This window comes from Stegodyphus dumicola, chromosome 5 (assembly GCF_044657685.1).
Source record: "Stegodyphus dumicola isolate Sdum_Otavi_A_Nest chromosome 5, ASM4465768v1".
NCBI classification, from domain to species: Eukaryota; Metazoa; Arthropoda; class Arachnida; order Araneae; family Eresidae; genus Stegodyphus; species Stegodyphus dumicola.
Window position 1 is genome coordinate 78490879 of NC_140772.1, and position 13946 is coordinate 78504824.

Here is a 13946-nt window from a genome sequence, read left to right on the forward strand (position 1 = left end):
TTTTCCTTGATTCTTTTTCACGTTCGAATCAATTTTCAAATAAAATAATGCTGTCGTTAAGAGTTAGAGCCATGCATTATTTTTAAAGAATTAATACAGATAATATAAATATATATATGGCAACTCTTAACATTCTATTCGGAATGCTGTTTTAAATGTTTATATATGTTGTTTTTAAATATTTTGCGATTTTACTGTTGGATTTTATGTGGTATAAGTGCGAAGAAAGTGTTTAATGAATAAAGTTAAAAACACAAAATGTTAGTAATAAAAAGGAAGTAACAGGATGAGTAAAAATTACTGGCAACGCTCTTAATACTGCATCGGGGTATTCTAAACCTCCGCTGGTTATAAAAAATTTGTTTTGCAGATTTTATGTCGCGTAAGTGCAAAGAAAATGAAAGCGAAGAAATAATAAAGTTAAAAAGTCAAAAAGTGCCGTATATCTCTTTTGGTAAAAAAATAAAAATAAAAAAATAAAAAAATAAAATAAATAAAAAAAATCTGAAATTTTTCAGATTTTAAATTACGTCCAAAGGGGCGTTTTTTTAACGTTTTGAGTGTTACCTTTATTTATTAAATATCATGTTCTTTGCACTTAAACCATAAAATTCAGTTCAAGAGCAATATCGCAAAATAATGTTAAATTAAGCATATCTTTAGAATTTCCGATATACACAGTCTCGCGAGCTGGAGATAAAAGTATTTTTTTTTCTATATAACGTTGCCATTTCTCGCTTTTAAAGCATTGAGTTTGTAAATCAAAAATTCGTTAAAGTTTTACAAAATATAAAATCTATAATAAAACAAATTCCAAATTTGGGATTTCAGATGCCCATATTCGCAGTAGGATTTCGTCATTCAAAATTCGATGGCTCTATGTACCGTTGTTTTATCACAATGCGAGAAATAGACAATCATTTATGCAGATTTTTCATTATTTAATTTCTTCAAATATAATGCAGGACTCTAACATTTTGTGGCAACAGTTTGAAAAGTGAACCGACATTTGTGAGTCCGACGCAAAATGTCAAAACGAAACTAAAATAGTCCTTCGGGATTCAAATCCCTTTGGACTAAAAAAACATTGGTATGCGGATGCAGTTTTCTATTTTTTTTCAAAATATGGATCTGTTCAGATTTCCTTTTCTTTTTATATATTTATTATTTCATATGCATGTTTGTTAAATGTTTAATTTAAGATTTCTTTATGTAATCTATCATTTAAGGTGTTAGAGTGCTGCAATTAAAATGTTATATTACGGGTCACGTTAAATAACTGAAATAATAGTGTGGTACCATTGAAAAAATGAGGATATCTGAAATTCTTCAGTACTTGATATATGTACCATTGCAGACATTTCAAATACAATAATGAAATCTACATTTTCCCAATAAAGTATTTCTCCCACCTTCCAAACGTGCCTTCGTGGTGTGGTGGTCTGCACGGCAGGTGCGTATTCCAGAGGTCCGCGGTTCGATTTCCGGAAAAGGCGTTGTTAATTTTTCATTTTACCTGCCTTCAAAAAAATCCTCACATCTTTACTACAGTGGCGTGGAGCTCGAAATAAAAGGGTGGGAAGACACAATCACAAAAGTTTTAGGGGACCCAATCACCAAATTCTTTGTGGGGAGAATCATCATGCCTAAAACCCCAGGCGCCCTCTAAAAGGGGAGTATATAAGGTATGTCTCCCGCCTTTTTGCATGCCTTCGTGGTGTGGTAGTTTGCACGCTGGGCGCGTATTCCAGAGCTTCGATTCCCGGCGAAGGCGTTGCAAATTTTTAATCTTTCCTGCTTCCAAAAATACCTAATGTCTCTACATCCCTAATTCCAAATTAAACTGATTATGTGAAGATATTGCGATTCTCCTGGTTCGAGACGGCTGAATGGCCATGCACACAATTACGAAAAAATACTCAAACATTAAGTTAAAACATACTAAGAATATTTTCTAAACTATTAAATAAATAAACCATTGATCAGAATAAATGATAATATAAAAATTGACAGATTCGACTCTACTACTACCATTTGGATTTATTTGTTTAAGGTAATATTTTGATTAACCATTCAGTTATACATGAGAAGTATAACATTAAGAAATCTTATTGATATGTAAGGGTATAATTAATTCCGTTTAAATATAACAAAAAGCAATAATATCCAAAAACCTAATTCTCCGCGGAGTAACAAAATATTTCTCGAAGAAAGATTTTTACTTTCTTTAGATTTTTAGATCAAATATCAATTCACATTTGTCCTTAGGTAATAATATAGGATGTTACATTCAGTATCTGGAAAGCTTCTCAGATTTCTACATTTTCAGCAAAAATTAATCCGTTAAGCGGACTCATCAAGGAAAAGAAAAGCAAGACAGAAAATTTCAATAAGTGTTACACTTATCTCGGAAGAATCTTCTCCAAATGGTGCACTTGAAGCCATATAAACGGAGTGTGTGAATCTCTCCTCTATAATCTATAATCTATATTTCTACTATATCATTGCTGGTAAGTCTTGCTTTCATTACAATGAGTGTCTGCTTTATTATATATATATATATATATATATATATATATATATATAAATTTGACGGATTTCCTGCAGAATTTTAGCTGCCAAATTTATGAAGTAGAAGTATTATAAACAAATAAGTAAAACATTCATGAAAGATGTAATAGTAATTTAATTGACTAAATCAGTTCTTTATATGCATTACGAGGAATGCTTTGTCATTCGTGTCATCATATTTAAAAAACATTTTATTGTTTTCTAGTAAATTCTGACAATAAAAATACAATAAGACAATAAGACTAAAGTAAAGAAATAAATACAATAAGACTTCAGAAAAATACGCAATATGCATCTGCCAATCTAGGAATCTTCTACCAAATCTGAAGCAACAATTATTTGCCTATTTCTTTTTGAACATTTTAGCTTTTTTGTGTCTTCTAGTAATATTTCATTTTCCATTTGTTTTGCTTGGTAGCATTTACCAGCTATGAATATCTGCAAAATCTTAAAAAATCAAAAATTAATTACATAAATGAAGGAAAAATAATGACAACAATATAAATGCTGATTGGTACAAAATTAATGAAAAACTTTGAGCCGTAAATCTGTAAAAGGAGCATAGATTGCACATATTGTTATTAAAATAATGGAGGTCCTTTTTCTGGCATTATTTTGTGTTTCACGCCCGCGCTGATTTTTGTGTTTCTTACTGTGAGACAGCGCGTATTTATGCATTATTTCATCTGGTGGCGTTGCTTTTCATTTCTTGCCAAGAAGTTCTGTACTTAATGGCGTGAGTGCATTGGTATTCAAAACAAGTAATCCGTAGTGCTGTCAGATACATTCTTGCAATTTCAAAACAAAGTATATTTTAGTGTGTTTCCAGTTGCTTGCTGAATTATTATATACTCGTACCAGTTCATAATGAACCACCAAGTGGTATTTTTTTATCTCCGCAGGATTTTCTTCAATGATTTATTCGCTGCTAGAATTTTATATTTAATAGCTGGGCACAGATTTAGTATAGACCACCCAGAATTTTAACCAAAAAATATCGCCAAAAATGGCGATAAATGATGTGATGTGGTAACCCATACTATTCGCCAAACGCAATATAAACTAGAGGATGCAATTACGGTTACAGCTAACATAGTGTTCAATTACATTTATTCATTAATTTCAATACAATTTACCGAGATATCCATTTACTCAAAGTTAATGCTCGTGCCCTGCATTCCTCTTTTTCCGGCGTAGTTGTCTCGCGCTGCCTTGCATGGTTGAATACAATGTTTTTAATTAGAATTCTACTAAAATTAATATCTAAATACACAATTCGTAACACTGTTATCGCGCGATTGTTTTGATGCTCAGATACCGTGGAGAATACTGTTTTGGATATACTATAGTATATATTTTCTATTTTGGAGGTAAGATTTTTGCATTTAGTTACGACTTGTTCTAAACCTCCTGTTAGTGATGTTGTAATTAAATCATCAGGAGATTTTAAAGGAAAATTTAAGGTGGGAGTTTTCAAACAAGCATAATAGTTTAGAAAAGCCAAGCATTCCAAACAGATATTTTATGTATGAATTAGTAAGAGAATATGAACAAGGTTTTAGACGATTTTTGATGGATTGTGGATTATTGAATGATAACGTTTGTTGTGAAAAATGTAAGATACCATGCGGGTTAGTTCGTTAGAAAAAGTCATCGAATGGTAGTATTTGTTGATGCAAGAACTGTATGGCTGAGAAATCAATTAGGTTAGGATCTTGGTTCGCCTGTAGTAAGCTCAATTGTTTTGGATTTTTTTTTTTTTTTTTTTTGGGGGGGGGGTCAACTTGAATCAATGGAGTTGGTTATGCGGAGGTTCTGCAGTTCTCCGATTTCTTTTAAGTTAAAGCAGATTTCTCAGTGTATCAGCGATGAAGAGTTTTTTCAATGTCTGATTTTTAAAGTGAAAAGAGATCGCTATGTACATGGGCAAAGCCGAGGTAGTGCGCAATGCCGAGGTTGTGCGCGATGCCCAGTTTGTTCAATTCTCTGACATTTTAAAAATGAAATTAGATCGATGTGTACATAGGCACAGCCAATGTAGTGCGCAATGCCGAGTTTGTGCAATTCTCTGATTTTTTAAGTGAAACTTGATCGCTGTGTACATGGGCAAAGCCAATGTAGTGCGCAATGTGGAGTTTGTGCAATTCTCTGATTTTTTTTATAGATTAATGTGTACATGGGCAAAGCCAATGCAGTGCGCAATGCCGAGGTTGTGCGCGGTGCCGTGTTTGTGCAGTTCTCTAATTTTTTAAAGTGAAAATAGATCGATGTGGGCATGGACATCGAGTTTGAGCAATTCTTTGATCATTTTCGAGCGAATACAGATCGTTGTGTACAAGGGAAAACGAGGTAGTGTGTGATGCCGAGCAGTGATGCCAAGTATTTTATGTGTAATGTTAAACATATCGTTTGTGTATTTTAAATTTGTATTTTTGTTTTAATTGTAAATTATATTTGAGCCATCTATTTTCCTTTAAATTGTATTTTTAATTGTTTGGTTTTGATATGTTGATAAGGCTTTCCGACTTACGATATATATCAATAGTCCGACGATCTACTCAACAGTAGCAAAACTGTTTGATCCTATGATAAATTTTTACCTCATTATTTTAGTACGTAGTGTTTCCTATCATAATTGTACTTGATAATATGAGTTCTTTGACAATTCATCATGATGATGAGTTATTTGAGTGTGTGTGTATATGAAGCATTGCTTAGTGTTCCAGATTTGTAGTATTTATTTTCTTATAATATTTTCTTTCATTGTGAGAAATTAGATGTTTTTTTTTCAAATTTATTAATGTGTAGAATTCTAGTATGCTTACAGAGAATATGACGCGATTTAGGAACTTAATAAACTGATATGAAAGCTGTGTAGAATGTACATGTGGAATAAAAAATATTTCTCTTTTTTAATTAATGAAAAGTTTAAAATTTTTAGAAAAGAATGGAAATTGTCTAGTTACTGGTATGTAAGTGATTATGTCGTTACGTAGCAATAAGGTAATTTGCAAAAATGGTAAAATAGAAATGTTCCACAGTATGGATTTAATTTTAACAAATCTTTTTTTTTTTTATTTGTATAAATGCTGAAACTTAAAAAAAAAAAAAAATCTTTTAAAATACTGAAGTTGTATGAAATTACAAGTATTAGAGACCGCGACGTTGTTTATCGGTGTAGCATTCACTTACCGTATAGTAGTAATTTTAAGTATAAACAGTTTATTATACTTGTTTTCAGTAACGTCTAAGCTTAAATGTTAGTAATGTAAATTTAAAGTAAAGAACTTGATGTTAATTTACAATAATAAACAATTCATTATTATTATTTTTAAGAGAAAAAAGAAAGTACGTGTAGCGTAAATGAGAGATTACATTGTGACATCACAAGCTTATTCCCACCCATTTATGGACGTCACACAGTTCCGCCTTCTCACCTTTGTTGATGCAGCCTATTCTGCGCTTTTACTAAGTTATTTATTAAGGGTAAAATAGCTAAAGTTTTCCGGTGTTGTTTATAAAATTACATACTTTAACCTTAATCATTTTCAGTAATCATTCCTTAATATTTTTTTTCTTTTAAAATCGTGCATAATAGTCGTAAATTTATTAAATCCACGATTTCTGGTGAAATCAAGATGGCCGCCATTATTGAAACACAGAGTTTCGTCGAAAATCTCGATGGTAATCATTTTTCAAAACAACGTATTTCACGCGCTTTGACGGTAAAAAAATTCGCCAAACTTCGAAGGTGGGCTAGACTGAAGCTGTTCCAAATGCTGCAAAAAATTCGTGTTAATTTTTCATCCTAACCCTATATTTTTACAGTAAGCGTAACTAGAGAGGTGTTTGTGATGTTTTTCTTTCTAGATATCGGCCATAGAATTTAGGGACAGCATGGATATGGAAATAAATGATTCGTTCGACGAATCAGTAAATAGAAGCAGAAAAGCTAAAAGATCAAGACTACGCTCAACATCGTCAGACGAGGATTTTATTTCTGCGTGGAATGAAGGTGAATCATTAGGTAATGAAGGGTACAAATCCACCTCGGGGGAAGAAGATTCCGACTACAATTAATTATCAGAATAGGATGATAAAGATACAGAATGGCAGCAGAAACGTTTAAGTGAAAACGTTGATTGGAATGATCCTGTTGCTCTATTAAAGTTATTTTTCACTGATTATGCATCAGGAATAATAATTGAACAAACAAATAAACGCAATACATAAATTCTTTACCAAACAGCACAAAGCTTTAACCTCCCTGACAGACTGTTACAAAAGGCAAAATGAATACGTTTATTGGTATAATGCTGATCATGAGTGTAGTGTACCTACCGGAAATCAGTCTATACTGGTCTTAAAAAGTCCATATCTAATAACACTCCTGCAAATATAGCATGTTCTTATATACACTGGAATGTCGGACAACACAGCAGATGAATCTGAAGACCGACTGAATAAAATTAGAAATACTGTAGAAGCAACTGATGATACTTTAAAAAATACTGTATAGCCTGGAAGAAACATTGTTATCGGCAAAAGCATAGTTTCGTGGAGAGGACGTCTAGGCTTTTTCTCCAGTGCATTCCAGGAAAGCGCCGTTAGTATGGTGTAAAAGCATGTGAACTGTATTTTTCGGAAGGTTAGACTTATAATATTGAAAGAATGCAACACGAGTTGAAAAAACACGTTCGCATGATGTGGTAATGAGATTAGTAACTGGATTATTATCTGAGGACCGTTTATTATTTACAGATAGTTATTATACGCGTGTCCGTTTCGCCGAATATCTGTTGTCAAAAAATTATTTGTGGTACAGTCAAAATAAACAAAATATTTCTGCCACCACAGGTAGAAACAAAAATATTGAGAGAACTTGGGAAGAATAGGGAGAGAAACAAAAATAGGGAGACTTTTGGAAATCGTAGTTGCGTCAAATTTCGAAAATGGGCGAACAAAAACCATTTTATATGTTAACCACTTACCATAATCACACGTGTACGTTGAAGGGTAAAATTATAAACGGAAGCCTGATGATATATTTTGTTGTTGTTTTAATAATAAAGCAAAAAATGTGTTAATTTGTCCGACCAACTTACATATTACAATAGTTGCTTGTGGAAAACGGTAAAATGATTTCGAAAAATTATAATATAATTAAAATGCGAATCATGCTTAGTGAAAGCGTGGTACATAAATCAAAGATGGGTAGCTAGCAGATTAATATTTTTCAAGTTAAGAAACAAATTATTGATCATCTTTCAACCAATATTTACGTCATTGAACAAATGGATATTGAAAAGCCAGTGCTTTCAAATAAAATTTCACATTTTATCGAATCGAATAAAGAGCTTGAACGATAGTCAAGAGAAAGATTTAAGGAATGTTACAAACGGTTATATAAAAAAATCTGATGTGTACACTACATGACTTCCTTGTACGGAATATTAAATTATACGCATTTTTCTTGCATTTCATTTAAACGTATTGGACTAAATTAAATCTACTTCGCCGACAGCGCATAAACCAAAATAGAATAAATGCATTCTTTAAAATTCACTTTAGTATTTGTTTACCTTAGCGACACTCCAGCGCTAGATTCACTTAACAGTATTATATTTCGTTCATATAACTCATACTGCACAAAATTTATATTATTTAAAGAATAGAATTATCTAATCGTTGTCACGTGTTCTATTCAAATACTATAATAAAGCTAGAATGATGTATAAAAGAAATTAAGCAAATAAAACAAAAAAGAAACAGTTTTTCACAGACGATTGAGTATTTCTCATTCAATCAACTCCGTTCTCACTTCGCAAGAAGGCAAAAATACATAAAAACTCAAAATATCTATATTAAAAATTACGAAGTAAATCTTAAACACTTATTTCCTCGAAAAAATTCCAGAAAGGATTAAGCATGATTTAATTGGCAATAATAAATGAAGGCGTTATCTTTGTTGTTGCGAAGCTAAGTTTCCCTAGATTGGCAACAAATCCACTAGTCTGCTGTTTCAACTACAAGGCCGGAATATTAAAGTCGTAAAAACTTTAAGATACCTTGGGGTAATATGGGACCCAGGTCTGACTTGGCTTCCGCATATCCAGGCACAAAAGATTAAAACATCTGCAATTGCCAGGAGATCACGACAATTCCAAGGCCGGAACTGGGGACGGAATCCCCACATTCAAAAGGTACTTTATAAAACTGTAGCTGAGAAGGTGGCACTCTATGCGGCAGTTATATGGGCACAACCCATGACCGCACGCAAGGTTAAGCAACTCCTATCACTACAGCGCCCATTCGCCATAGGCTTATGCAGAGCCTACCGCACCACTGCAACTTATGCAGCACTCACCTTGGCAGGCATCATACCACTTCATATCCAAGCGGAGCTAGAGGCCACATATACTAAAATAATACATCTACAGAAAGACGCAACCTTTGCAGGCACCTTACATAGCCCTGCAAATTACGAACATCCATGTACTCCTCTCCACACGCACCCAGCACACAAGGGACTTGGCATTCACACTGTCCTCAAACCGTCACGAAGTCAACCAGAAGGAAACCCTAATATGCACGCGTTCTACACAGATGGCTCGAAAACTGCTGAGGGTGTAGGTAGTGCCTTTATATACTACAGGCAAGGCCATGCTGCACACCATTGGAAAGGGCACCTCAATCCAAATAATAGCATTTTTCAAGCAGAAGTAGTTGCCATAACAGCTACCATTGAATACGTGGCGCTCAACAACATCACACATGTGCAGCTTTATACAGACAGTATGTCAACACTGCTTGCTCTTGACAAACATAGTCACGCCTCCCCGCTGATCATACGACTGCAGCATATCCTAAAAGATAATCGGCACGCACATGTTGACCTAGTATGGATTAAAGCCCATGCAGGTAACATGGGTAATGAGACAGCGGATGAACTCGCTAAAGAGGCTGCTTCGAACCAAAATGCCAGACCGATATCAGTATCAGCACCACCATCTTTCCTCAAAAGTCAACTGCGAAATGCCGCTATCCAGTGGTGGCAAAGAGAATGGGATCAGGGCGACACGGGAAGGAGAGCGCATAGCTTCTTGCCAAAAGTAACCACGGAGCGCCTTATGGCAATTGCTCCCCTTACCAACTTCATTACTGGTCATGGTCCCTTCCCGGATTACTTCTACCGCCGCACCATCTCAACCACGGATCGCTGTGTTTGCGGGGGTGAGGGGTCACCGGACCATTATATCTTTCAGTGCCCACTCACGGAACAGTTCCACTTCCCGATACCAGCCAATATCTCAGCATTTCACAAGTTCCTAGCCAAAAACAGAGCGGCCATAAATAAAATCTGCAAAATAATAACCACCATTGCAGCATATGGCCAGGACCTCTGTCAACCAGAGTAATATGGCTTACATGCATTACTTGCACTGACATATGCACTCTAATGCTCTACCATCTAATCTCTGACTGCATAGGGAGCAGAAGAAAATTGAACACCATTTTTAGGTGTTTAATTTTCTTCTTTTGTTATAACCTATTAAGTGTTTTTTTTTTTTTTTTTTTTTTTTTTTTTTTTTTTTTTTTTAAACCGTGCCTGTATGTTAATTCAAATGTACTTCAAATGCCAGATGTCAAACAGTTGCCCCTGTATGGCCATGTATCCACACTTATAACTATTAAATAAACTCCAGGGGAGGACGCGGGACATATGCCTGTTAACCTCTGTTAAACTTCAGGCGTCCCCGTCCTCCGTCACCTGTCACCTGTAAACAATCAATGGCCGCCATAAAAAAAGGCTTAGTGGCACTTAAACAACTTTAAAATTGTTGATAATTCTAAAAATATTGCATACATATTTACTAAAGGCAAAAACACTTTAACCGGAAGATAAAAACAACATAATTAAATCATTTTAAAGCAAAAAATATACAATTTACAAACATATAAAAGTAAAGAAACTGAGATCACTGAGCACTGAGCCGGGTAACAGAGTGGATATATATATAAATATATTTATATACGTTTGGTGCGGCTGATTACAACCAAATACGAGGTGCACATCTACATGTTATAGCAGTCCTATATACAAAATTTCAACGTTCTGAGGCTACTCGTTTTTGAGTTATGCGAGATACGTACGTACGTACGCACGTACGTACATACGTTCGTACAGACGCCACAAAAATTCTCTTCAGAATAAATTTTAAAGAAGTTTTATATTTTTTTTTTTTTTTTTTTTTTTTTGGAGGAAACGAATCTTTTATTCTGTTCTTACGTACAGATATCACGCTAAAACATCGTTAAATTGCATTCGGTAGCAGTCAAAATGGATATTTTCGTTGAAATATGCTGCCTGAAACTTTTCGCGATTACAATACTTCCTTTATACTTCGTACAAGGAAGTAAAAAGAGTAAGGACTATGCCGCGAGGAAGGCAAAAAGAGTAATGACCTGTTATATTAGTCAGAACATCCAGATAGCACTTTGTTTGAAATGTTTCAAAAAATTGCATAGAAAATATAAACAATACGTCAAGTACATAACATTGACTTTTTTGTTATTAAAATCAAATTTTTTATACTTACGTTTATAATATTGTGTTAAGTTTATAATACTGTACTATAATGTTTCTAGTATCCAAATTTTGTTAGTTATGTTTATAATTTTATGTTTGGTTATATTCAAAATATTCAGATAAAATAAAGTAATTCCTACTTTTTTCAATTAATATATGTCAAATTTTGTATTTTTTTTTTCGTCATCTGATGGAACATTCAAGTATAAGCCGCCGGTAGTACAAGCTGCCCGGTAAGAAACTCGAACGTGAGCCACCGGTGATACACGTCGGCGTGAACGTGTTAATATTTCTTTGACAAACTTGTGCGTCAGTTCCAAACTTTTGAAATGCATTACTTTTCATAAATATTCCTATAATATAAAGTTCTTAAAATTTAGAAAAGATCTTGACATATTTTGAATTCGACTCGCCGCTCGTATTACCCTTATTTATGAAACATTTAAGACAAAATCTTGAATTCTTTTAGTGAGAGTAATATGTATATAGTATATTTTAAATTTTACATTATTTTCTATTATTACTTCATGGTTATACGGTTAAGAATCTGAGAAAGACTGCTTAAAGCATCCGCTGAATAAGACATTCTGGTACTATTCGGTTTCGAGGGCCGTAAAAAAATTACAGCGGAAATGTACGCGCGAAAGCGCCAAATCTAGCGCACGCTCTGATTTCAGATTGCGTAAGTTTATATAGTTCTATATTTCTTAAGACGCCATTGAAATACTAGTTAAATTTTTAAATCATTTTTTTTGAATTTAAATCCATTTTTGATATCCTATGTATTTAACAATTTGGGAATTGCCCATGACGAAAAGTCGGCAATAGAATTTTGGGTAAAGTGCATTGGCGCGTTTTTAAGAATTGCACATACTCGGTATCCATGTGCACATCGACCTATTTTCACTTAAAAAAAAAAAAAAAAAATCTAGAATTGCACAAAAATGGCACAGCGCACACCCTTGACTTTATCTATGTACACATCGACCTATTTTCACTTAAAAAGTAAAACAAAATTGACAAAAGTTCAATTGCTTTTACCCTTGTAAAAAGCGGCAAACAAATAAGTGAGCGATTCTGCACTTTACCGAGAATATTTTCAAAGAAAACGCATAATTTATTATAGAAAATTACGTTTGAACAACCAACGAGATGAAATTATGCTTTAGCGATAAGTCGGTAGCGAAATAGCGGTCCAGGCATCCATTCAGTTATGTTTAGCAATTTTTATATAAATTATAATAATGATCTGAAATAGTTATTTACTCTTATGTTTCAATTCAGTCATGTTTTACCTTTTTCATATAAATTATAATAATAAAATGTATTATATGAAATTAACCTTTCATCTAAATTAAAACATCAATCTTTAATATTTATTTACTATTATATTTCCATTTTTGCCGAAATTATTAGGGTTGCTGCAATTATTTTTGGCAGCGTTGGTATCAACAATAGTTTGGCGATTTTTACGGCCCTCGAAACCGAATAGTACCGACATTCTGAATAATGCAAGTACAGAGATTTATGAAATTCCATCGCGTAACTGTAATTAAAATGAATGCAGTTCAGTTGTGCTTATCAGATTCAAAATGTATTAACAGTTTAAATTTAATTCTTTAAACGTTACACTTCGTAATTCATTTCGACTTCCGCCACTTAAATGCTGGTAGTTTATCCGATTAACTTATTTGTTCTTCTAGAGCACAGCTTCCTAAAAATAAAGTTGCTTTTTACTCAAACGGAGTCGAATGCTCCAGTTCAATAAATAGCAAAGTATTAACCGAATTCCCGCTTGTACGTTCCCTTTAGATGTTTAATGTGATCAAATTTCAGGTTAAACAGAATAACCATTATTTATCACCTTACACTTGAGCCTAATTCAGCCTACGCATGAATTACATACATTTGTCACATAGATAAAAAGTAGTATATGAACAGTATAAATATTAGTAATACGTATTTAAACATGGAAAGAGATTAGCACATGTTTCGTAATAAATAAGTGAATAACGTGTTTAAAAATTATAAGAGTTCATCAGATTTCACCTTGAGATACAAAAATGGGGATGCATTTTCATGAGATGCTATTTTCTGGGAATAAATTTCTGGTTATATTTTAAATAGGTATATTTGTTTCAAGATCTTTTTATAGGAAAAAAGATTTCTTTGGAATACTTTTCCAGATATTCGTTTCACCCCCACTAGAAGTTCAATGATATTCAGGCTCCATACAGCTATTCAATCATTCTGGGAAATAAGATTCGAACCACTGGGTTTGAAATTTTAAGTCAACAATCATGTAATATCACCAGTTGAATTTTATAGGTAAGTGTACAATAATAGCTTAATTACACAGAAGCATTCAGATTTCATCTCAAGGTGCAAGGTATCTCCTGTTCCTTACAGTGTGTTTATATAGTAACCGAAAGCGCGTCCGGGTAGCGTCAGAAGGTCCAGAGTTTGAATTCCCTTTGATTATTCATGTTGCCTGTTCCAAAAACAAAACCAGTATCTCATAAGTAAATTACATCATTTGTTATCTTGTGAGATCTCCATTATTTTCAATTATAGTTATTTTAATTTGTTAGTCTTTTCTGTCGTCTCTTGCTTTTCCGAGTTTTCTTACACGAGAGTATATTTTAACTTTAGTCATAGCCCTATTTTGCTATTGAGTGGGCATGCTGTTATTTCTGCCAGCTGTTTTAATTTGGAATCTTGGCTTCGCTACTCTTCCCGCCAAAGTTTAACACTACGCTGGTGTAGAGCCCTGAGTCAATCTGCT